At 45.8% G+C, this 25,718-nt stretch overlaps 1 pseudogene; it reads right to left on the bottom strand.

The window, feature by feature from the left end:
- Positions 1–25: 25 nt before the first annotated feature.
- Positions 26–25,634, bottom strand: LOC110504219 (annotated as a pseudogene).
- Between the last annotated feature and the right edge of the window lie 84 nt (positions 25,635–25,718).

Consider the following 25,718-nt stretch of genomic DNA (forward strand, 5'->3'; position numbering starts at 1 on the left):
CTTTCTTTTATTATTTTTTCACGTTTTATCGTTTCATTAAGGAACACTGTATTTTACAGTTTGTGAAGATCAAACAGAAGCAGGTGCCTTATTTTGCCCTGGTGAGACAAAGACACTTCTGGGGAACTAAATAAGTATATCTCTCTGCCCCATTCTCATCATAGTGGATGTGACAGGAGCCTCCATTTGTCTGGACAATGGTGTCATAACTTGACATCCTCTGAAAAAAAAGTAACAGAACACCGCAAGAATTATAATAACCTCAAACACACACATGCCATGCATTTATTTCTTTGGGGCTCCGAGTGGCACAGCAATCTAAGGCACTGCATCTCAGCGCTAGAGACATAACTACAGACACCCTGGTTCAAACCCTGGCTGTATCCCTGTGCGATAGGGCGGCGCACAACGTTCATTTTAGGTCCCCATATAGACAACATGCATTTATGCATTGATTTATAATAAATAAGCAAGCTCCATCTCCCTTTTACTTTCACCTGGAATCGTACACTCTTTCCCAGAGTGTAACTGCTCAGCACCAGCTAGTGCCCTCTCTGCCACTTGAAGAAGAGGCGTCGAGTAGCACCATCGGGCAGGCAGGCCTTGTGGTCCCGCATCAGGTCCCAGCTCAAAGTTACAGTGGTTCCCAGAGTGCAGTGTGGCATACAGCAGGAAAGGGTCATCCTCAGAACTGTCAAACAACCAGAGGTGTCAAGAACCAAACAAACCCAAAGAATACACAATGTATTGCACACAAATACACAGAGTGGACAAAACATTAAGAACACCTTTCTAATACTGCGTTGCCTAATATGATCCTCCAGAAAGCTTTGGTTTGTAAAGACATAGGACTGAGTTTGTAAGACAGAGTATACAGCTGAACTCACATGTCAGTGAAGAAGCAGTGGGCCTTCTGTTGGGCCAGGCTCATGTCATGTCTGTCCCAGCTGCGTGAGGGCCGTTGCATGTGCTTCCTCCACAGGACCAGAATGACCAGGCCCTGTCGCTCCAGCTCTGACACCACCACCAGGAGCTGCATGTAAACACAAAGACATTTAGCCATCATCACTTATGTCACACTCATTTCTTTGCCAATTTTAACAAAATGTTTGTTGCATGCCAGCCTTAATAAACATTATTTTGCTTTTAGAAGATCAACAAAGGTTAGCCAATATAATGCATTGCATTTAGGGTGAACATTCTATCCGTCAATATAAGATTTTTATGAATGAAAGAACACAATGCATTCGCCCATTGGGATGAATACTCAGTCAGTCATGTGTTACCTTCATTCACTTCCTCTGTAGGGAATTTCCCTGGTTGAGTCTGAGACAAGACACATTCTTTTTTTCTTTTTTTTTTAACTATGCAGGTCAGTTAAGAACAAATTCTTATTTACGATGACGGCCTACATCAGCTATAGATAAATTAATTCTCAATGCTTAACCATTGTTTTGGCTTTTTTTGGTATTAACTATTGGTTTACTCAGGTAGGGTTGCAAAAATCCAGTAACTTTCCCAAATTTCCCTGGTTTTCCAGAAAACCCGATTGGAGTTCCTGGACAACCCTACTCAGCGGTGATGATGAGAGTTCTTTTCTACAGGATATTGCATATTTTCCACTTTTGACAAAAAAAGGGGATATTAAAAAGCTGATTGCAATCTTTATATTACTTTGCTATCAATTTGCACCTGTTTGACTGAGATAATTACATTTTTTTGTCTCATTCATCTCATCTCCTCTGCAACTTTTTCCTAGGTTCCTTGCTGCAAATGAGAATTGCTGCAAATGAGAATATGTTCAGTCAACATACCTGGTGAAATAAGGGTTAAATAAAGAGGACCTGTGCAAACACCATGCCATTATTTGGCACTTTTTAAAAAGATCACACCTAGGGCCGTGGCAGTCATGACATTTTGTTTGCTGGTTATTGTCATGCAAAAGTAATTAACATAATCGGCATACAAGTGTAAGGTTCTGCTTTTCTTTTCTTAGTCAACCTTGTGTTCTTTGTGTTCTGGAACGTAGTTCTGTCTTTCATTTTTGTTCATTGATTTCACCTGTGTTCGTTTCTCACCTGGTCTCATCAGCTCCCTAATTAGTTCAGTTCTTTCTGTTTGAATGGTTGTGAGGTATTGTTTGTTTTTGACTGCCTACCTGTGTATGACCATTGCCTGCGACCACGTTCCTGCCTTCCATGAAGGCTTAATAAACATCTGCCGTGCTCTGTGTGTGAATCTACACCTTTTTCTCCCTGAGTATTCATTACAACAAGCTGGTGATGCACGCCTTTGGAACATCTACATTTAAGTCGAATAAATCAATTGAATATACACCATGACAATAAATCCATTATTTATTTTAGGCAGGTCTAAAGAAACATGACATGAATAAAATGTATTTCAGAAGAACAGAATATGTTTTGGCCTACTGTATGTTGTCTGGCTATACGTCATGGCATAGGCTGAAGGCTGGTACATTTAACAATCAGTGGAGGATCCTCATAAGAGGAAAGGGAGGATTTCCTAAAAAATAAAAATAGTCAAGTATTTAAAAAGTTATAATTTTTATACTGAACTAAAATATAAACTCAACATGTAAAGTGTTGGTCCTGTTTTTCATGAGCTGAAATAAGAATTCCCTGAAATTATGCATACACACAAAAAGCTAATTTCTCTCATTTTGAGCACAAATTTCTTTACATTCCTGTTAGTGACAGGTGTGACATATCAAGAAGCTGATTAAACAACATGATCATTACACAGGTGCACTTTGTGCTGGCGATAATAAAAGGCCACTCTAAAATGTGCAGTATTTACTCTAAAATGTCTCAAGATTTGAGGGAGCGTGCAATTAGCATGCTGGCTGCACATTAGCATGCTGTTAGCATGCTGACTGTCCACCAGAACTGTTGCCAGAGAATTTAATGTTAATTCCTCTAACATAAGCCACCTCCAATGTTGTTTTCGAGAATTTGGCCATAGGTCCAACCTGCCTCACAACCGCAGACCACGTGTAACCATGCCAGCCCAGGACCTCCACATCCGGCTTCTTCACATTTGGGATCGTCTGAGACCAGCCACCCAAACAACTGATGAAACTAAGGAGTATTTCTGTCTGTAATGAAGCCTTTTTGAGGGGAAAAACAAATTCTAATTCGCAGGGTCTGGCTCCCCAGTGAGTAGGTAGGCATATGCCTTCCCAGGCAACACCCATGGCTGCGTCCCTGCCCAGTCATGTTAAATTAGGGCCTCATGAATTTATTTAAATTTACTGATTTCCTTATATCAAATCAAATCAAAGTTTATTTGTCACATGCGGCGAATACAACAGGTGTAGGTAGACCTTACAGTGAAATGCTTACTTACAGGCCCTAACCAACAGTGGAATTTTAAAGTAAAAAATAGGTATTAGGTGAACAATAGATTAGTAAAGAAATAAAAAAACAACAGTAAAAAGACAGTGAAAAATAACTGTGGCGAGGCTATAACAGTAGCGAGGCTATATACAGGCACCGGTTAGTCTGGCTAATTGATGTAGTATGTACATGTAGGTATGGTTAAAGTGACTATGCATATATGATAAACAGAGAGTAGCAGTAGCGTAAAAGAGGGGTTGGGGGGTGGTGGGTGGTGGGACACAATGCAAATAGTCTGGGTAGCCAATGTGCTGGGGCACTGGTTAGTCGGGCTAATTGAGGTAGTATGTACATTAATGTATTGTTAAAGTAATATGCATATATGCTAAACAGAGTGTAGTAGCAGCGTAAAAGAGGGGTTGGGGGGGGAACAATGCAAATAGACCTGGTAGCCATTTGATGACCAGTTCAGTCTTATGGCTTCGGGGTAAAAGCTGTTGAGAAGCCTTTTGGTCCTAGACTTGGTGCTCTGGTACCGCTTGCAGTGCGGAAGTAGAGAGAACAGTCTATGACTGGGGTGGCTGGGATCTTTGACAATTTTTAGGGCCTTCCTTTGACACCACCTGGTGTAGAGGTCCTGGTTGGCAGGCAGCTTAGCCCCAGTGTAGTATTGGAACGTACGCACTATCCTCTGTAGTGCCTTGCGAGCAGTTGCCGTACCAGGCAGTTATGCAACCAGTCAAGATGCTCTCGATGTTGCAGCTGTAGAACCTTTTGAGGATTTGAGGACCCATGCCAAATCTTTTTAGTTTCCTGAGGGGGAAAAGGCTTTGTGGTGCCCTATTCACGACTGTCTTGGTGTGTTTAATGGTTTATTGTCATGGTGACCAATCTAGGTTGTTGGTGATGTGGACACCAAGGAACTTGAAGCTCTCAACCTGCTCCACTACAGCCCCATCGATGAGAATGGGGGCGTACTCGGTCCTCCTTTTCATGTAGTCCTCAATCATCTCCTTAGTCTTGGTTACGTTGAGGGATAGGTTGTTATTCTGGCACCACCTAGCCAGGTCTCTGACCTCCTCCCTATAGGCTGTCTCTTCATTGTCGGTGATCAGGCCTGCCACTGTTGTGTCTTCTGCAAACTTAATGATGGCGTTGGAGTCGTGCCTGGCCACGCAGTCGTGGATGAACAGGGAGTACAGGAGGGGACTGAGCACGCACCCCTGGGGGCTCCAGTGTTGAGGATCAGCGTGGCAGATATGATGCTACCTACCCTCACCAAATGGGGGCAGCCCGTCAGGAAGTCCAGGATCCAGTTGCAGAGGGAGGTGTTTGTCCCAGGGTCCTTAACTTAGTGATGAGCTTTGAGGGTACTATGGTGTTGAACGCTGAGCTGTAGTCAATGAATAGCATTCTCACATAGGTGTTCCTTTTGTCCAGGTGGGAAAGGGCAGTGTGGAGTGCAATAGAGATTGCATCATCTGTGGATCTGTTTGGGCGGTATGCAAATTGGAGTGGGTCTATGGTTTCTGGGATAAGGGTGTTTATGTGAGCCATTACCAGCCTTCGGAAGCACTTTATGGCTACAGAAGTGAGTGCTATGTTTCTGTAGTCATTCAGGTAGGCTGCCTTAGTGTTCTTGGGCACAGGGACTATGGTGGTCTGCTTTAAACATGTCGGTATTTCAGACTCAATCAGGGACATGTTGAAAATGTCAGTAAAGACACCTGCCAGTTGGTCCGCACATGACCGGAGCACACATCCTGTTAATCAGTCTATCCCTGCGGCCTTGTGAATGTTGACCTGTTTAAAGGTCTTACTCACATTGGCTACGGAGAGCGGGATCACACAGTCATCCAGAACAGCTGATGCTCTCATGCATGCCTCAGTGTTGCTTGCTTCGAAGCGAGCATATAAGTGATTTAGCTCGTCTGGTAGGCTTGTGTCACTGGGCAGCTCTCGTGGCTGTGCTTCCCTTTGTAGTCTGTAATAGTTTGCAAGCCCTGCCACATAAGACGAGTGTCAGAGCCGGTCTAGTAAGATTCAATCTTCGCCCTGTATTGGTGCTTTGCCTGTTTGATGGTTCGTCGGAGGGCATAGCAGGATTTCTTATAAGCTTCCAAGTTAGAGTCCCGCACCTTGAAAGCGGCAGCTCTATCCTTTCGCTCAGTGTGAATGTTGCCTGTAATCCATGGCTTCTGGTTGGCGTATGTACGTACAGTCACTGTGGGGACGATGTCCTCGATGCACTTATTGATAAAGCCAGTGACTGAAGTGGTGTACTCCTCAATGCAATCAGAGGAATCCCAAAACATGTTCCAGTTTGTGATAGCAAAACTGTCCTGTAGTTTAGCATCTGCTTCATCTGACCACTTTTTTTAGACCGAGTCACTGGTGCTTCCTGCTTTAATATTTGCTTGTAAGCAGGAATCAGGAGGATAGAATTGTGGTCAGATTTTTAAAAATCTATTTTTTTATTTTACCCCGTTTTCTCCCCAATTTCGTGGTATCCAATAGTTTTTTTGTAGCTATTATCTTGTCTCATCGCTACAACTCCCAAACGGGCTCGGGAGAGACGAAGGTTGAAAGTCATGCGTCCTCCGATACACAACCCAACCAAGCCGCACTGCTTCTTAACACAGCGCGCACCAATGTGTCGGAGGAAACACCGTGCACCTGGCAACCTTGGTTAGCGGGCACTGTGCCCGGCCCGCCACAGGAGTTGCTGGTGTGCGATGAGACAAGGACATCCATACCGGCAAAGACCTCCCTAACCCGGACGACGCTAGGCCAATTGTGCGTCGCCCCACGGACCTCCCGGTCGCGGCCGGTTACGACAGAGCCTGGGCGCAAACCCAGAGTCTCTGGTGGCACAGCTGGCGCTGCAGTACAGCGCCCTTAACCACTGCGCCACCCGGGAGGCCTAATTGTGGTCAGATTTACCAAATGGAGGGCGAGGGAGAGCTTTGTACACGTCTCTGTGTGTGGAATACAGGTGATCTAGAATTTTTTCCCTTGGGTTGCGCATTTAACATGTTGATAGAGATTAGGTAAAACTGATTTAAGTTTCCCTGCATTAAAGTCGCCGGCCACTAGGAGCGCTGCCTCTGGGTGCTCAATTTCCTGTTTGCTTATTTCCTTATAAGTGCAGTCGAAGTGTGGTCTTAGTGCCAGCATCCATCTGTGGTGGTAAATAAACAGAATATCCATGTCTTCATTCAGTCACGATTCCGTGAAACATAAGATGTTACAGTTTTTGATATCCCATTGGTAGGATATTCGTGATCGTACCTCGTCTAATTTATTGTCCAATGATTGTACATTGACGAGTAATACTGACGGTAATGGCAGCTTTCCCACTCGCCTTCTGCGGATCCTTACGAGGCACCTTGCTCTGTGTCCTCTGTACCTGCATCTCTTTCTCTTGCCAATAACGGGGATGTTGGCCTCGTCGCATGTTAGCAGTATATCCTGTTCGTCCTGCTTGTTGAAGAAAAATCTTTGTCTAATCCGAGGTGAGTGATTGCTGTCCTGATATGCAGAAGCCCTTTTTTGCTGTAAGATACGGTGGCAGAAACATTATGTACAAAATAAGTTACAAATAACCCGAAAACCCCCCACATAATAGTACAGTTGGTTAGGCACCCGTAAAACTGCTGCCATTTCTTCCAAGGACATTTATATGAACTGTAACTCAGTAAAATCGTTTAAATTGTTGCATGTTGTGTTTATATTTTTGTTCAGTATAGATAAAACTATACTAAATATATTGAAGTCACCAAATAATTGATTTAAAAAAACTGTTTTGCAATTGTCTACAGTTGCCTCAGCCATTATTCTGTAGGGGAGCACCATGGTGTTGCCGGAGGACAGCTAGCTTTCGTTCTCCTCTGGTCACATTGACTTCAATACAAAACCTAGGAGGCTTATGGTTCTCAACCCCTTCCATAGACTTACACATAAATTATGACAATTTCCGGAGGACATCCTCCAACCTATCAGAGCTCTTGCAGCATAAACTGACATTTCGTCCACCAAATCAAAGGATCAGAGAATTAATCTAGTACTGAAATCATAAGCTTTGGTCACTGGAACTCTTCCAAGTCAAGGTAAGCATTTGGTCTTATTAATGTATTGCCACCGGGGCCGGCCAGTGTAACTGCTAATCTGATTGCTGACTGTACACTGTACTGCATGATTTTAGCGGGTTTATTAGTAGTTCTAGTTGACTATGATGTGACAACGATGTAGGCTGTGTGTAGCGGTTAGCGGTGATGATATGAAGTTTTGGCTTGGAAAGGTTTTTTCATCTGGTCACAGACAGCTGATGTGTTGTGCAAGTGAAGGGAAAAGGTGAGGAGGAGACTGAATAGATAGTTGCGAGAAGTAATTATATGTAGGTCTACAACGAGCAAAGTAATCATGCTGTTTTTATGTGGCTGCTATGAAAGTGAACTGTTAGCGTGTGATTAGGGGTGTATTCATTCCACCTACTCTGTTGAACCTTCACCTCACTAAAACCCCAGGTTTGATCCCAGGCTGTGTCACAACCGGCTGTGACCGGGGGTCCGATAGGGCGGTGCACAATTGGCCCAGCTTCACCTGGGTTAGGGAAGGGTTTGGATGGGCACCTGCAGGCTGGCTTCGGTCGTTAGTTGGACGGTGTCTCCTCCGACACATTGGTGCGGCTGACTACTGGGTTAAGTGGGCAGGTGTTAAGAAGTGCGGTTTGGCAGGTCATGTTTTGGAGGACTCGACCTTTGCTACATCCGAGCCCGTTGGGGAGTTGCAGCGATGAGACAAGATCGTAATTGGATCGCAATTGGATATCACAAAATTGGGGAGAAAAAGGGTGTAAACTAAAAATAATAAATAAAAGAATAATGATGTTCAATGCTGCAAAAATGTTTTGATACCCTTTCCCAGATCTGTGCCTCGACACAATCCTGTCTCGGAGCTCTACGGACAATTCCTTCAACCTTATGGCTTGGTTTTTGCTCTGACATGCACTGTCAACTGTGGGACCTTACATAGACAGGTGGACTCCAATCAAGTTGTAGAAACATCTCAAGGATGATCAATGGCAACAGGATGCATCTTTGATCAATTTCAAGTCTCATAGCAAATGGTCTGAATACTTATGTAAATAAGGTATTTCAGTTTTTATTTTTAATACATTTGCTAAATGTTCTAAAATCCTGTTTTTGCTTTGTCATTATGGGGTATTGTGTGTAGATTGATGAGGGGAACAAATTATGTAATACATTTTAGAATAAGGCTGTAACATCACAAAATGTGGAGAAAGTCAAAGGGTATGAAACATTTCTGAATTTACTCAGTCCATCATTACTTTAGGCCTATGTATAAGGTCTAATATGCATATGGGTGTTTGGAATTAATCATCACCTCTGAAAGTGCTGTCCATTTCATTGCACTCTCTTGGCATTCTCTCAACCAGCTTCACAAGTTAGTCACCTGGAATGCATTTCAATTAACAGGTGTGCCTCGTTAAAAGTTCATTTGTGGAATTTCTTTCCTTCTTAATGCATTTGAGCCAATCAGTTGTGTTGTGACAAGGTATGGCTGGTATATAGAAGATACCCCTATTTGGTAAAAGACCAAGCTCATATTATGGCAAGAACAGATCAAATAGACAAAGAGAAATGAGTCAATCATTACTTGAAAGACATAAAGGTCAGTCAATACGGAAAATTTCCAGAATTTCAAAAACCAAGCACTATGCACTATGCACTATCAAGCACTATGATGATGAAACTGGCTCTCGTGAGGACCACCACAGGAAAGGAAGACCCAGAGTTACGTCTGCTCACTAGAGTTACCAGCCCCGGAAATTGCAGCCCAAATAAATGCTTCACAGAGTTCAATTAACAGACACATCTCAACATCAACTGTTCAGAGGAGACTGTGTGAATCAGGCCTTCATGGTCAAATTGCTGCAAAGAAACCACTACTAAAGGACACCAATAAGAAGAAGAGACTTGCTTGGGCCAAGAAACACGAGCAATGGACATTAGTTTGGTGGAAAGCTGTCCTTTGGTCTGATTAGTCCAAACTTGAGATTTTTGGTTCCAATCGCTGTGTCTTTGTGAGATGCAGAGTAGGTGAACAGATGATCTCCGCATGTTTGATTCCCACCATGAAGCTTGGAGGAGGAGGTGTGATGGTGTGATAGAGATACGCCATCCCATCTGGTTTGAGCTTAGTGCGACTATCATTTGTTTTTCAACAGGACAATGACCCAACACACCTCTAGGCTGTGTAAGGGCTATTTGACCAAGAAGGAGAGTGATGGAGTGCTGCATCAGGTGACCTGGCCTCCACAACCACCTGACCTCAACCCAATTGACATGGTTTGGGATGAGTTGGACCGCAGAGTGAAGGACAAGCAGCCAACAAGTGCTCAGAATATGTGGGAACTCCTTCAGAACTGTTGGAAAAGCATTCCAGGTGAAGCTGGTTGAGAGAATGCCAAGAGTGTGCAATGCTGTCATCAAGGCAAAAGGTGGCTACTTTGAAAAATATAAAATATATATAAAATATACTTTTTTGGTTAGTACATGATTCCATATGTGTTATTTCATAGTTTTGGTGTCTTCACTATTATTCTACAATGTAGAAAATAGTAAAAATAAAGAAAAACCCTTGAATGAGTAGGTGTGTCCAAACTTTTGACTGGAACTGGAAGTGTTAGATGTGATTATCGATTGCGTTTGCATTGATGTCAGAGTGGTTAGAGGGACAATAGAGCCCTTAGTACCAGGCCATTAGGACCTGGTGATCGTTAGCGAGTTGAGTACTACTAATGCATGTCCAGAGTGCATAAAAGGAGATTACCATGATTCAACGGTCACTTAGAATTTTTACTGGGGTCATGACTCAGGACTGCAGGTGTTGCAGTAATTTGGTCACCGCAACAGCCCTGTTCTCTTTCTGTCCACTCTAGATGAGGAAGTGTTGACCTGGGAACAGCCGGTGGGTGTGGCTGTGTTCTGCTAACTCATCATGGGGGAAGTGAGCTTGGAGTAGCAGGTGTAAGGTTTACCAAGTAAAGCTTGAGACAAGAGCCATGAACCTTTAGCTGTAACCTGAAGTAATTTATATTTCTCACCTCATTGTTGTATCCGTTTTAGTTTCTCATTCTCTCTTCTAGCAAGAAGAGGAAGATGGAAAAAATCAACACAGAATAATTATTTAATTACGCAATGATTTCTATATTAAAAGTCATTGCTTATTGCAAATATCTGTTAATAGTAGAGTCATGGTTTTACACACAAAAAAACCTCTGACGTGTCTAGTTGTCCGATGTGGTTGATGCTGCAGACGTGTGGGTTGGGGAGATGTGGCCTTTAGCTCATAACTGGGATGGAAGTTTACCCCACACACACACTTGAAATACTGATGTTAGTCATGTGAGAACCGGAGAGGAAACCCCCCCAATAAGGCATCAGGGTCTGTAGGTGTGCTGAAACAATACTCTCTGTGCTGCGATTATACAAACACAGAACTCTTATATTTTTAAATATATAAAAAAAATGCATTATTTATTTATTTATTTGAAAGCATTCAGTTATTTGAAAGCAGTCAGTGCAGTCAGTGACCTGAGGCCAAAGCCCCTCCTGCTCACTTCACCTGTGAGAGAAACAATAATGCCACACAGTTGTGGGGAGTTGGAGGGAGGAAAAGGAATGTCATTATTCACACTGTGTGGTCAGACTGTGGTGACTGAGGGTTCTGCTTACAGATAGAAACCCACAGAGTATGGTTAGGCTATGAACAAATGTATACCCATCTTTCCCACAGGATCCAATCTAAACAACAGCCTCCCACATCACATTGCAGCTGTGACAATGCCATCTCCACTGTGTCTCAAGTGGGGGAAGACTGGCATTACAACTAAGTCACTTCAATGGAATTCAAGACGTTCCCTTTCAGGATATTTGTATTTGGCTCTATCCGAGGGCTCTATCCGAGGGGGGGGGGGGGCAGGTAGTCTAATGGTTAGATAGATGATGATGACTGATGCTCGACCACTCAAGTAGTAGGAAATCCAGATTAAGGAAATCCACCCATTGCATTGGGAGATCGCTTTTTGAGTGACACGGACTGTGGTTTGCTTAGTTTGGAAGACAGAGGAAGAGTAACAGTGAGTCAGCATGAACCTAAACACACTAACATGAGCTGTTGCCTTGCCAACTGGAAATGGTAACACCAGCTGTGGGTGTTCATTATGTTCTAATAGCTACTGTAGAGAGGGCAGGGAAGGAGAGAGAAGGGCAGGAGAAGGCATGGAAGGAGAGGGCTGGGCAGGGCACTGCACGGCAGGAGAGGGCAGGGCTGGGACGTGGAGATTCCATCAGGTGCAGTCTAATTGCACTGCAGAAGCCACATCAATAACACATCTCAACCTTATGTGTCAGATCTTATGGTCAGATCAACAGTGCCAACCTAGGCTCGGAACATTTCGTACCATCTTGCTCAGATTGTTGCTCCATTGAGTTTGGCAGGTCGCTGCCTTAAGGCAAGACCTTGTCTATTTTCTTAACTCATGACAATTATATATTCTGGATTCACACCGCCAGATATGAGAGATCTGGCAGAGCACTCAACATCTGCGACTGGTTCCCTTTGATGTCCATGTTGGCAACTTTGAAACCATCTATGACCATGTCAAAGGCCGGCTTCCACTTGACAAAGGTCTTGAAGCTCTCCAGCTCCTAGGAGAGGGAGAAACATTTGGTTACCCAAGCTACTGGTTTAAATATTTGGTGAAATGCTTTGTGCTTCCATTTTAAATGTTTGTGCATGTCAAGTGCATATCATATGTAATATTGACATTTTTATGATGCATTTCACTGTCTCACAGCTATCAAATATCTAAGTATTAGGTGAAATATAAAGGGGGTGGGTGGGATTCAAATGCTGGAACAATATCACTTCATGACAAAAACAGACTTGAAAGTTACAAGCACCAACTCACGTTGCATGCCTGACTGTACACAACAAGGATGACTTTTAGTAACAGGGCAAGACTTGTTCAACATTTACTGAACTTGACAGCCAGACCTTCCCTTTTTTTTGTCATGTTTTTCTATTCTTGTTTCCATTTCAATGGGAACCTGGACTAGCTCCAGATATGAGTCTGGCAGTGCACAGTACAGTGGGGGAATTTCTGGTTGGACCACATGCCAACTCCAGGCCACACCTCTACATGTCTGTCTATCATGTACATTGTACACTGTATGTATGCATAGGTCTCTCGTGTTGCTGTCACTGCTGCATTGGAAATAGAGATCCATTTACATTTCATTGGTAGGAGGTTGGTAAATACTGGTCATACATGTCTAAATCTAAAGTATTTTGCTGAACTAAAATGTTTCTTAAAAAAGGATTTCATCACATATATGCAAATATGTTCCTCATGTTTCCAGAGAATGCAACCAGACTGACCAACTGCAGCCTACACACAGGAGATTACAGTAGGACACTGCAGAGTCCATTCATTGTTCAACAAATCACGTTGTATAAGTGTCTATTATACAATACTGTAGCCATGGGAACAGGCCACTACTTTCACTTCTTTGTCTCCACGATGCAAATAGCCTGAGAAATCCCCCGCCACACCCCAACACAAACCTCAAAGTCCACCAGAACAACAGTACTGTATACCCTTGCAAAATACTAACCATTCTTCAAGTAGGCTCCAACTGCTTGATTGTACTGTCCCTTTGAGAATAAAAAATTCAGATAATAATTCTAAAAAGAATTGTAGCTTATTTGACTAAAGCTAGTAACTTGTCCCTTGTAGTGTCAGCTGTGTGAGTTGTGTTAGTTGCTCTGTCTAGTGGTGTCAATTTTTTTATTTTTTCCATTTGGTTTACACTTTTTATATTATGCACTTCGAGATTATTCTGTATAATAAAAAGCACTTTGCAAATGTAATAAATTATTATTATTACTTTTATTATTAACAGCATTGCAGTGAGACATCTGTATAGAATGGTAAGAGGAAGAATATTTGGGGAATCCCACTTTTGTGCAGAAGGGAGAAAGTTCTGAAATAAATTACATTCAGAAGTCAAGAAATGTTCAGGCCCTGTTTCAGGCCATTTTGCACTTTGGGTTTCATCCCGCTTTTATATATGGTGCTTTAATAAATTCAGTAGTTCTAAACCTGCGACTGCCTCCTGCCAGCTCCTCTCTACACTTGTGACAGAATGACCGACCCAAGAGAACAGGAAGCAGCAGGACATCCTGACCTATCCGCTACAGGAACGAAGTTCCACTACCACGACTCGTGCCTGGAGCACCTCAAGACTGCCATGGACGAGGTGCTCCAGACTGTACGCCAGCTGCAGGCTAAACCGCCACCTTCCCAGCTCCCTGCGGTCGTTCCAGCCACCCCACCACCATCTACCCGGTCTGATTAGAAACCTCCAACTGCACCTCCCGGAGCGGTTTCACGGCACCCCAGCTCACTGTAGGGGTTTTAACCTGCAGTGTGACCTCCACAATGGTGATCTCGACAGGCCGGAATCTGGAATCGCACAAGCTGTCTGGGAGAGGGACGGTCCAGAAGTGCAGTCCTATGAGCGCTTCACCCAACTCTTCCGTGCCGTTTTCGACCACCCTACAGAGGTCCGATAGGGAGGTGAGCATCTCCTCCGTCTACTCCAGGGGTTCAGGAGAGCGTCTGAGTACGCTCTGGATTTCCGGACGGTGGCTGCGCCCACTGGCGACCAGGCCCTGTTGACGGTTTCCCGCAGTGGGCTACACGTGGATGTCCAGACCGAGCTGTCCTGTTCCGATGAAGACCTTATGCTGGACCAGCTCATCGCCATTGCCATCCGCCTGGATAATCTCCTGCGTGCCCGTTGTCGCCCATCCCGGGGGTTCCTTCTCTCTGTCCACCCAGCCCGTCCTCCTTCCTGTCAACTTCCCGGACTATCCTGGCCCCCCACTGAGTCCTGCCCTAGTGGACTCATGTTCTGCAAGCAATTTCCTAGACCAGTCAGAGGCCTTATCATTACACATTCCTCTAGTCCCTTTACAACCTCCTATCCCAGTCCTTGCCCTAGACAACTGTCCCCTAGGAACAGGACTGGTGTGCCATCATGGGATTTCCATTTCCCTCACAATTGCCACAACCACCATGAACCCATCACTTTCCTCATCTTAGACTCTCCTGCACACCCCGTAGTTTTAGGTTTCCCCTGGATACAGTTGCATAACCCCAGGATATCGTGGACAGAGAGGAGGTTGTTGGGTTGGTCGCAGGAGTGTCAGGGGAGGTGTCTATCTGTGCCACCTCTGTGGAAAGTCCGGACCAGGCCACCCACGTCCCTATCCCGGAGGAATACTGGCACCTGCAGGTTGCTTTTTTGAAGACTTCTGCCATGTGCCCCTCTCTCCACCCTCCTGAAGGGAGGTCCTCAACAGCTGCGCTGGACTGAGGCCAACAAAGCCTTCCGTGCGCTCAAGAAACGTTTTACGAATGCACCTGTTCTGGCTCATCCTGATCCGTCTGTGCCCTTCATCGTGGAAGCGGACGCCTCCGAGGTTGGAGTAGGAACTGTTCCCTCCCAATGCACTGGATCGCTGTCTAAATTCCATCTATGCTCCTTCTACTCACGGAAGCTGTCTCCTGCAGAGCGAAATTACGACGTGGGGGATCGTGAGTTGCTGGCCATCAATAAGTCACCGAAAACATGGTGGCACTGGCTGGAGGGTGCTCAAACACATTCCTGATTTGGATGGACCACCGGAACCTAGAGTATATTCGAGCAGTGAAGAGGCTGAACCCGTGTCAGGCCAGATGGGCCCTATTCTTCGCCAGGTTTGACTTTTATTTTTTTATTTCACCTTTATTTAACCAGGTAGGCTAGTTGAGAACAAGTTCTCATTTACAACTATGACCTGGCCAAGATAAAGCAAATCAGTGCGACACAAACAACAACACAGAGTTACACATGGAATAAACAAACATGCAGTCAATAATACAATAGAAAAGCCTATATACAGTGTGTGCAAATGAGGTCGGATAAGGGAGGTAAGGCAATAAATAGGCCATAGTGGCAAAATAATTACAATATACCAATTAAACACAGGAGTGATAGATGTGCATAAGAGGCCCATGATCACTCTGGATGAACTGCAGAGATCTACAGCTGAGGTGGGAGACTCTGTCCATAGGACAACAATCAGTCGTATATTGCACAAATCTGGCCTTTATGGAAGAGTGGCAAGAAGAAAGCCATTTCTTAAAGATATCCATAAAAAGTGTCGTTTAAAGTTTGCCACAAGCCACCTGGGAGACACACCAAACATGTGGAAGAAGGTGCTCTGGTCAGATGAAACCAAAATGGAACTTTTTGGCAACAATGCAAAACGTTATGTTTGGCGTAAAAGCAACACAGCTGAACACACCATCCCCACTGTCAAACATGGTGGTGGCAGCATCATGGTTTGGGCCTGCTTTTCTTCAGCAGGGACAGGGAAGATGGTTAAAATTGATGGGAAGATGGATGGAGCCAAATACAGGACCATTCTGGAAGAAAACCTGATGGAGTCTGCAAAAGACCTGAGACTGGGACGGAGATTTGTCTTCCAACAAGACAATGATCCAAAACATAAAGCAAAATCTACAATGGAATGGTTGAAAAATAAACACATCCAGGTGTTAGAATGGCCAAGTCAAAGTCCAGACCTGAATCCAATCGAGAATCTGTGGAAAGAACTGAAAACTGCTGTTCACAAATGTTCTCCATCCAACCTCACTGAGCTCGAGCTGTTTTGCAAGGAGGAATGGGAAAAAATGTCAGTCTCTCGATGTGCAAAACTGATAGAGACATACCCCAAGCGACTTACAGCTGTAATCGCAGCAAAAGGTGGCGCTACAAAGTATTAACTTAAGGGAGCTGAATAATTTTGCACGCCCAATTGTTCAGTTTTTGATTTGTTAAAAAAGTTTGAAATATCCAATAAATGTCGTTCCACTTCATGATTGTGTCCCACTTGTTGTTGATTCTTCACAAAAAAATACAGTTTTATATCTTTATGTTTGAAGCCTGAAATGTGGCAAAAGGTCGCAAAGTTCAAGGGGGCCGAATACTTTCGCAAGGCACTGTATATACTCCCTGTCATTTGTCTTTGTCGGTCATTGTAAATGTTGCTTGTTTTCCTGAGAGGAATCTCTTCTACTATTTCCTGAGTACTTTATTATTTTGCACTTTGGGTTATGTCCCGCTTTTATACATGTTGCTTTAATAAATTCAGTAGTTCTAAACCTGTGACTGCCTCCTGACAGCTCCTCTCTACACTTGTGACAAGTAGGAAGAGATTCTTTCACATTTGATGGCTCTTCATTGTTCTTGCACAATTAAGTTATCAATGTGGAAAAAGGACAGAAGTCTGAGAAACAATTTTATCAACTAGATAAAATGTCTAAAAGCACTGAGGAGCCTACATATTAAATGCATTAGGCTACACAGTGACATTCCACAACTATTCTACAAAAATCCCCCAACCTCCCCAACCTCCCAAAACAAAAGGCGGGCCTGCTGGTAAATAAAGCCCGACCAATAAGCCTAAAATGAACACAGGTGAAACCAATAAACAGAAAGGGGGGAAAGGGATCAGTGGCAGCTAGTAGGTCGGTGACGACGACCGCCGAGCGCCAGGGGAGCCACCTTCGGTAGGAGTCGTGACACCACCCATGTCTGTGATCTAATTACGTCTAGTCTAAAGCAAAATAAACCGTTTGTTTAAGTTCTATGGCTGGGTCTATATTCTAAAAAACCCTGTCAACTTGTTTCAAAATGTTACCAGAAACTCTTTCTTGTCAGTGTAAGATTATTTTGTGTTTATGCTATGCCTTTACCTCTAAAAGTATTGATTGGGACAGAAAGAGAAATCGGCTAATACAAAGCTGTATTGTGAATCCTAGACAAAAATTATGCAGATGCTTTTCAATTGGTTCTGAACGCATTGTTCCTCAAATCAAATCAAATCAAATGTATTTATATAGCCCTTCGTACATCAGCTGATATCTCAAAGTGCTGTACAGAAACCCAGCCTAAAACCCCAAACAGCAAGCAATGCAGGTGTTGAAGCACGTTGGCTAGGAAAAACTCCCTAGAAAGGCCAAAACCTAGGAAGAAACCTAGAGAGGAACTAGGCTATGAGGGGTGGCCAGTCCTCTTCTGGCTGTGCCGGGTGGAGATTTTAACAGACCATGGCCAAGATGTTCAAATGTTCATAAATGACCAGCATGGTCAAATAATAGGTCTGGGACAGGTAGCACGTCCGGTGTACAGGTCAGGATTCCATAGCCGCAGGTAGAACAGTTGAAACTGGAGCAGCAGCACGGCCAGGTGGATTGGGGACAGCAAGGAGTCATCAGGCCAGGTAGTCCTGAAGCATGGTCCTAGTGCTCAGGTCCTCCGAGAGAGAGAAAGAAAGAGAGAAAGAGAGAATTAGAGAGAGCATACTTAAATTCCCACAGGACACCGGATAAGACAGGAGAAGTACTCCAGATATAACAAACTGACCCTAGCCCCCCGACACATAAACTACTGCAGCATAAATACTGGAGGCTGAGACAGGAGGGGTCAGGAGACACTGTGGCCCCATCCGATGATACCCCCGGACAGGGCCAAACAGGAAAGATATAACCCCACCCACTTTGCCAAAGCATAGCCCCCACACCACTAGAGGGATATCTTCAACCACCAACTTACCATCCTAAGACAAGGCCGAGTATAGCCCCCTGTTTCATGCGACAGACTTAACAAAAGTTGAACCTTGAAAAGAAAACACTGATGCTGCATAGGAGCATGCAAGGAGCAACGCTCCAGCGCCAGGACTGAAGGCGTTAGTTTTCAGTGCCCCACAGTGGTTTCACTACATAAACTACTCACTCATGTAGACATGGGGGGTTAGAGTCCACCCACAAACACATGCGCACACACACACACACACACACACACACACACACACACACACGCGCGCGCACACGCACGGACGCACACACACACACACACACACACACACACACACACACACAAACAGAGCAGGCAGGGACTTTCCAGGGTCACTCATGTGAGAGCCTATTGAGGGCTGAAATGTGAAACTCTTTTGTGCAGCTTACAACTACAGTGAGCTAAAAACTGTCCAAGCTACGCCCAGAAATAAACATGTCACAAAAAGCTAGTGTTACCTAAAGCAAAAGAGAGGGATTACAGCTCAAAACAGGGATTTAACTGACATGCAGCAGCAGCGAATTGCATTTCCGAATTGCATAATAGCTTATTTATTATACAATATGCATATCTTTATCAATACTGAAGATGCCAATTGCATGCTCGCTCTAAACTTGAGACATACGTGGCATTGTGTTGTGTGACAAAACTGCACATTTTAGAGTGGTGCAGGCCTACCTGCAGGCTCTGTTGCCCCGGCTGTAGGAGGGCCCAGAGGAGCTCCTCTGGGAAGCGATGGAAGTGTCTCGCCTGCTTTCCCTGCTCTTGAGGGATGTGGCCCGCGTCAACGGATGGGCCATGGCGCAGGTGGTTACCTCCCAGCACCATCTCTGGCTGGCCCAATCCGGTCTGCCAGTAGCTCTCCAGAGCACATTTGCCACTCTCCCAATCTCCCCAGGGCGGACGTTTGGCCCAGGAGTTGATGACATTCTGGAGCGGACCGATAAGGTTCATAGAGACGCGGAGACGGTTCATGCCGCCTCCTCAGGCCGGGTCCAAGGCAGACGGACCGTCGCCACCCACATGCACCCGAACGATAGTGGGATCCCTCTCCTGCCCCATCGCCTCATGCCGAGGGATGACAGCAGGGAGGGGCACAGCATGCGGTGGAGCAACAACCTGTCAACCGTCACCACCACAGGGACGTACCTGGGGAACCCAGGCGCTCGGGGCACCTGAGGAGAGGTGGGCTACGGCAGGACCTCTGACACACCCTTCCCCGGCCTCGGCCGCTTCTCCCGGTCTCAAAGGGCAAAGTGGGGGGAGGGTGTGGAGTCCCACTGGGTGTTGTCAACAATACTCGAGGGGTACCGACTCCAATTTCGGTACCTGCCCTCATCCTTCAGGGGCCTTTGTGTCACCGCGGTGGCTGACCTCCTGAAGAAAACCCTGCTGCTGGAGATCTCCTCACTCCTGGACAAGCGTGCCATCCGCAGGATCGAGACATCAGAACGGCTAGGTGGGTTCTACTCCACCTAATCTGTGCTCCCAAAAAGAGACAGAGGATTTCGACCGATTCTGGACCTCTGAAACCTCAATGCGTACCTCCATGTTCCTGTTCACTCATCTCATTGGCAGTACCTCCGATTCGCTTTCGAAGGGACAGCTAACAAATTCATGGTTCTTCCCTTCGGCCTCGCCTTGGCACACGCACTTTCACAAAGTGCATGGACGCTGTCCTGGCACCTCTCACGTCCTGAGGGTTGTTTATCCTCAATTACCTGAATGATTAGCTGATTTGTGCCCTGACCAGGACCTAGGTCCTGTCAGACAGAGACATGCTCCTGACCCACATCGCGGGCTGGGTCTGGCGCCCACCCAGAGGATGGCCTTCATTGGAATGGAACTGGACTCAGTTCTCATAAGAGCACGCCTGCCCACCAGAAGGTTCAGGCGATCTTATCTTGTCTCGACCACTTTCGGCAGGAGCGGGTGGTATCCGCCCTGACCTGCCAACTCCTGTTGGGCTTGCTGACGGCGGCCTCGTTGCTGATTCCCTTGGGCCTGCTCCATCCCGGCCTCTTCAACGGTTGTTCAACTCCCACCAGCCGCACCCGAAGCACCACCGTCACCGCCAGCTGTGGGTGACCGCACTGTGCCTCAAAGCATTGTTGAGGTGGCGCTGTCACTCCTTTCTCTCAGGTGGGTTGGAGATGCTGAGGATATGCCGCCGGGAGCTGGTCAGCACAGACGCCTCCCAGATCAGCTGGGGGGGATGTGACCAAGGGCAGGTAAGCCAGCGGCTGTTGGCTACCCCCTTGGAGCAGCAGGCACATCAATACACTAGAGCTCCGAGATGTACTGCTGGCCCTGCGGTCTTTCCTTCCACATCTGAAGGGAAGACATGTCCTGGTGAAAATGGACAACACCACAGTGGTGGTTTACATCAACCATCAGGGTGGACTGAGGTCCCACCACCTCCATCTTATGTCACGGGAGCTCCTTCTCTGGTCTCAGGGACATCTAGTGTCTCTACGCGCAGCGCACATACCTGGCATCCTGAATGTAGCTGTGGATATGTTCTCGAGGGAGGGCCCGCCACCATGGGACTGGAGTTGCACCTGTGGGACAAGTTCGGGAGGTCGCAGGTGGACCCATTTGCCTCCCTGGACAATGCACACTGCCTCCTGTGGTACTCCATGTCAGAGCTTGGATGCTCTGGCTCATGATTGGCCAGGGATGGAGCTTTACGCATTCCCCCCCTTTTCCCCTGATCCAGGCTGTGCTGGACAGGACCAGGATGGCGGAGCATCGTCTGCTGCTGGTGGCCCCATACTGTCCCAGACGACCCTGGTTCAGCCTTCTCCTTGCCCTGTTGACTGGGACACATTGGCAACTGCCCCTGAGACCCAACCTGCTGTTGCGGCTGGGGGAACTCTGTGGCATTCAAGACTACACCGCCTCAGTCTGTGGGCCTGGCCGCTAAACAGCACCAATGGTCTATGTTAGGACTACAGGAGGGCGAAATGAACACCATGCAGAGTACAAGGGCACCGGCTACAACTGCTGCATACCAGTTGCACTGGCGGTTATTATGCTCTTGGTGCAGTGGAATTGAGGTTGTGCCCGAGTCATGCGGGGTGCAGTATGTCCTCCAATACCTGCAGTTTCCCTTGAATGAGGGCTTGGCAACCTCTACACTGAGAGGGTATTTGGCCGCTATATCTGCCTGCCATGTGGGGTGGATGGACAGGCCAGTGGGGCAACATCCCTTGGTCTCCAGGTTTATGAAGGCTGTTCGTCGCCTGCATCCAGCTTTGACCCACTCAATGGCGAGCTGGGATCTGGATGTCTATGCAGCTTTGACAAAGCTGCCATGAACCTTTGGAGTCTGCCTCCCTGAAACATCTCTCTATGAAGGTGGCTTTCTTGGTAGCGATTACTTCCATGTAGAGGGTGGGTGAGCTCCATGCTCTTTCTGTAAGTTCTGAGTGCTACCGGAAGGACCCCGGTGGGAGGAGTATATCTCTCTGCCTCAACCCTTCATTCCTCCCGAAGGTTCTGTCAGACAAACATGTGAACATCCCTTTAATCCTGTCTGCTTACGACCCCCCCCGCAGTGGCGGGGGAGCCTGGGCCTCCCTCCGGCATGCTGTGCCCTGTGCGGGCACTGGCTGCCTATGTGGAGCGGACACGGTCAGTGAGAACAACAGACCAGCTCTTTGTCTGCTATGGTGAGAGAGTCCTGGGGGCTGGGGTATCAAAGCAGAGGCTCTCTCACTGGATCATAGACATGATTATGCCAGCATACCGCCTGGCTGGAAGGCCAGTGCTGGGATCTGAGGTGGCACATTCAACACAAGGTGTGGCTGCGTCCTGGGCTCTACTGAGAGGAGTGCCCCTCGCTGATATCTGTGCTGCGTCCCTTTGCAGAAAAACAGCCCCAAAGCATGATGTTTCCACCCCCATGCTTCACAGTAGGTATGGTGTTCTTTGGATGCAACTCAGCATTCTTTGTCCTCCAAACACGACGAGTTAAGTTTTTACCAAAAAGTTATATTTTGGTTTCATCTGACCATATAACATTCTCCCAATCTTCTTCTGGATCATCCAAATGCTCTCTAGCAAACTTCAGACGGGCCTGGACATGTACTGGCTTAAGCAGGGGGACACGACTGGCACTGCAGGATTTGAGTCCCTGGCGGCGTAGTGTGTTACTGATGGTAGGCTTTGTTACTTTGGTCCCAGCTCTCTGCAGGTCATTCATTAGGTCCCCCCGTGTGGTTCTGGGATTTTTGCTCACCGTTCTTGTGATCATTTTGACCCCACGGGGTGAGATCTTGCGTGGAGGCCCAGATCGAGGGAGATTATCAGTGGTCTTGTATGTCTTCCATTTCCTAATAATTGCTCCCACAGTTGATTTCTTCAAACCAAGCTACTTACCTATTGCAGATTCAGTCTTCCCAGCCTGGTGCAGGTCTACAATTTTGTTTCTGGTGTCCTTTGACAGCTCTTTGGTCTTGGCCATAGTGGAGTTTGGAGTGTTACAGAGGAGCCTCTTAAATAAGAAGTTACAGGTCTGTGAGAGCCAGAAATCTTGCTTGTTTGTAGGTGACCAAATACTTATTTTCCACCATAATTTGCAAATAAATTCATAAAAAATCCTACAATGTGATTTTCTGGATTTTTTTTCTCATTTTGTTTGTCATAGTTGAAGTGTACCTATGATGAAAATTACAGGCCTCTCTCATCTTTTTAAGTGGGAGAACTTGCACAATTGGTGGCTGACTAAATACTTTTTTGCCCCACTGTAGCTCACATAACCACGGTTATATACGTATCCTTCGTTTTTCATGGTTCGAGGTTAGGCCCCTTAGTTCCAGTGAAGGGTAATCTTAATGCTACAGCATACATTTTAGATGATTCTTTGCTTCCAACCTTGTGGCAACAGTTTGGGGGAAGGCCCTTTCCTATTGCAGCATGACAATGCCCCTGTGCACAAAGCGAAGTCTATACAGAAATGCTTAGTTGAGATCGGTGTGGAAGAACTTGACTTGCCTGCACAGAGCCCTGACCTCAACCCCATCGAACACCTTTGGGATGAATTGGAATTGAAATGGAAGGCTGTTATAGCAGCCAAAGGGGGACCAACTCCATATTAATGACCATGATTTTGGAAGATGTTCGACGAGCAGCTGTCCACATACTTTTGGTAATGTAGTGTATCTGTACAAAAAGGAGTTCCCATTCTTCCATTAGGACAAAACAGAATTAACATGGTGTTTTCCCCACAGTAGTCTGTAGGTTATGTTGTGTATAAAGGCTTTCACACATCACAATGAATGTGTATATAGCATTCGCCTGCCGATCGTTCAGTGCGCTGTGTTTTAAGTACCACCTGCCGTAGACATCTGGCTGCCAACATTTTCACAAAATTGTATATGTAAAATCGGTGGGCAAATTACGTTCAGAGGTGCTAAGTACTCTCAGACTGTCAATGCTATTGTTGTGTCTGAGCCCTAAGGAGCATTAGGTACATAAGATAAGACTCAGTCTCAAAGAATTGTATGTTTCCTCCCATGCGTCTGAAGATTTCTTATTGATGAAACATAAATGGCCACATATACGAACAGTGATAAATGGAGGTAAGCTAGATACTGTACAAATATGTTGACCTGAGAAGAGCCTACAAGCAGCTACCATCAAACACTGCATTTAGACAGGCGGAAGAATTCTGACATTTTTGACCAATCACATTAGATCTTTCCACATCAGCCCTTTTTCTGAGCTGATCTAATTGGTCAAAAGACCAGATCAGATTTGGGCTGCCTGTTTAACAAAGCCAATGAGGTGCAACAGGTCTTTGCCAGTAAAGGCTGACATGTATTTTGTCACCTACATATTGACCAGCCTTTGCTAGTGTCTGCAATGTGTGGCTGGACTGAGCTGACTGACTATGAGCGGGCTCAGTGGGGGATGCATAGAGAGACACGGGAGCTAAATGTGCTGCAACTGGAAATCCCCATAATCTCATCTAATTGTGAAACATGCCTGATTCTTTGGAGGACATCTTGCTATTTAATCATTAGACACCCAGCTCATACAAGAGGCCCCCATGCAGCAAATGATCTTGTCTAATTCAGGAATGAGATAAATCGTTAAACTACAGCAAACTCTAAGACTAAAGCAAGATCAGCCCTGAACAACACTGTATCATGCAATTATGCATTTCTCAGCTGATTAGTTTGACCAATACTTTTAAAATGTTTGCCCAAACATCCATCACCAAAGGAATAGTTCAATGCAAAATCAAAATTGTGCAAATCTCACTGCATGCATCTGGAGAAATGTAGGAGAAATCTGCAGTTGCTTGACAATACAACCCTTTGCCATTAAATTCACATCGTGCAGACTTGATTTAATACGACACTAGCACCATCTACTGGCCATTGTATCTATCTACTTTTACATGATGTGTTCAACCAAATGTACTCAAAAGGATCAGCTGATAAAAAAACATAAAGCTGACCTGTAGTGCAGACAGTTTGCATAATGTTTTTGGAGACTACCAGTGTGGTGATAGACAAGAGGGAGACAAATAAGAAAGAAAAATAGGTTCCCAAGCCTCTGGAGTGGTCTCATTTAAGACATCTCTGCCTTGGATCACATCCCCCATAACCCTATCCTTGAGCTGGGCGTACTCCTCCTGACTCTGTGTGATGAATTCCAGCTCTGCCTGACAGCTCAGACACAATCCCCTGGTTACAGGGGGTAAAGAGGCCAGAGGTAAAAAATTAATTCAATTTTCCAGCCATCTAGATTTATTTTAGAAGTATAGAAGTAGCCTATGAAGTGCTGATTAAAAATCTGAATTCATTAGGTCTAATGGTTTAATGAAGAGGAGAATGTTTATGTCGTTAACTGGGGTCTACGGTGGACCAGCTTCCACTCCACTTCTGGTCTAGAAGATTGGCAGGAGAGAGGAAGATATCATCAAACTAAAATAGGCACAACCCATGCTTTGTCCCAATAATATTGTGTGATTGTAGGCCTATTCAGTAACCTATACTCAGGACTTACCTCTCAAACCAAGCTTTGATATCTTTATCCAGAGTCTCCATGGGATAGGTTGTCTGATAGGTTGTCTGGTTGTCTCTATATGAAGCAGGATGGACTGCAGCCCGTCCCCGTGGCCCTGATGAGAGAGGCCACACTGGAATAGGGCCTGTCATGTCTCCTGGTTGGGAATGAGGCCCTTCTCCATCAGTTCGGCATACAGGGCCCCGGCAGTGGCACCGTCACCATGCAGTACTGCCCCCATGATGGCATCGCCATACTTACGCGGTGATGGCCCTCTTGATGGGTGTGATAGCGCCTCCTTCCAGCGTTCTGATCGGCTGAAGTCCTTTATGAGCAGGCTGGAGGCCCTGGTGTCTAACGTAATGATCTGGCTCCTCATGATGTCATACTTGTTAAACACCTCCAAGTGGTGGCCACTGCTGACACACAGGGTGAGGTATTGAAGAAGCAGCTCGTAAGACAGTGTCCCGGTGTCCATGGCAACATAGGGACTTGGCCACGCTAATGTCTGTCCCATCGGCCAGCATTGATGCCATCATCGTCGGTGAAGTCAATTTGAGTC

The sequence above is a fragment of the Oncorhynchus mykiss genome, chromosome 25 (assembly GCF_013265735.2).
Source record: "Oncorhynchus mykiss isolate Arlee chromosome 25, USDA_OmykA_1.1, whole genome shotgun sequence".
In the NCBI taxonomy this organism is placed as follows: Eukaryota; Metazoa; Chordata; class Actinopteri; order Salmoniformes; family Salmonidae; genus Oncorhynchus; species Oncorhynchus mykiss.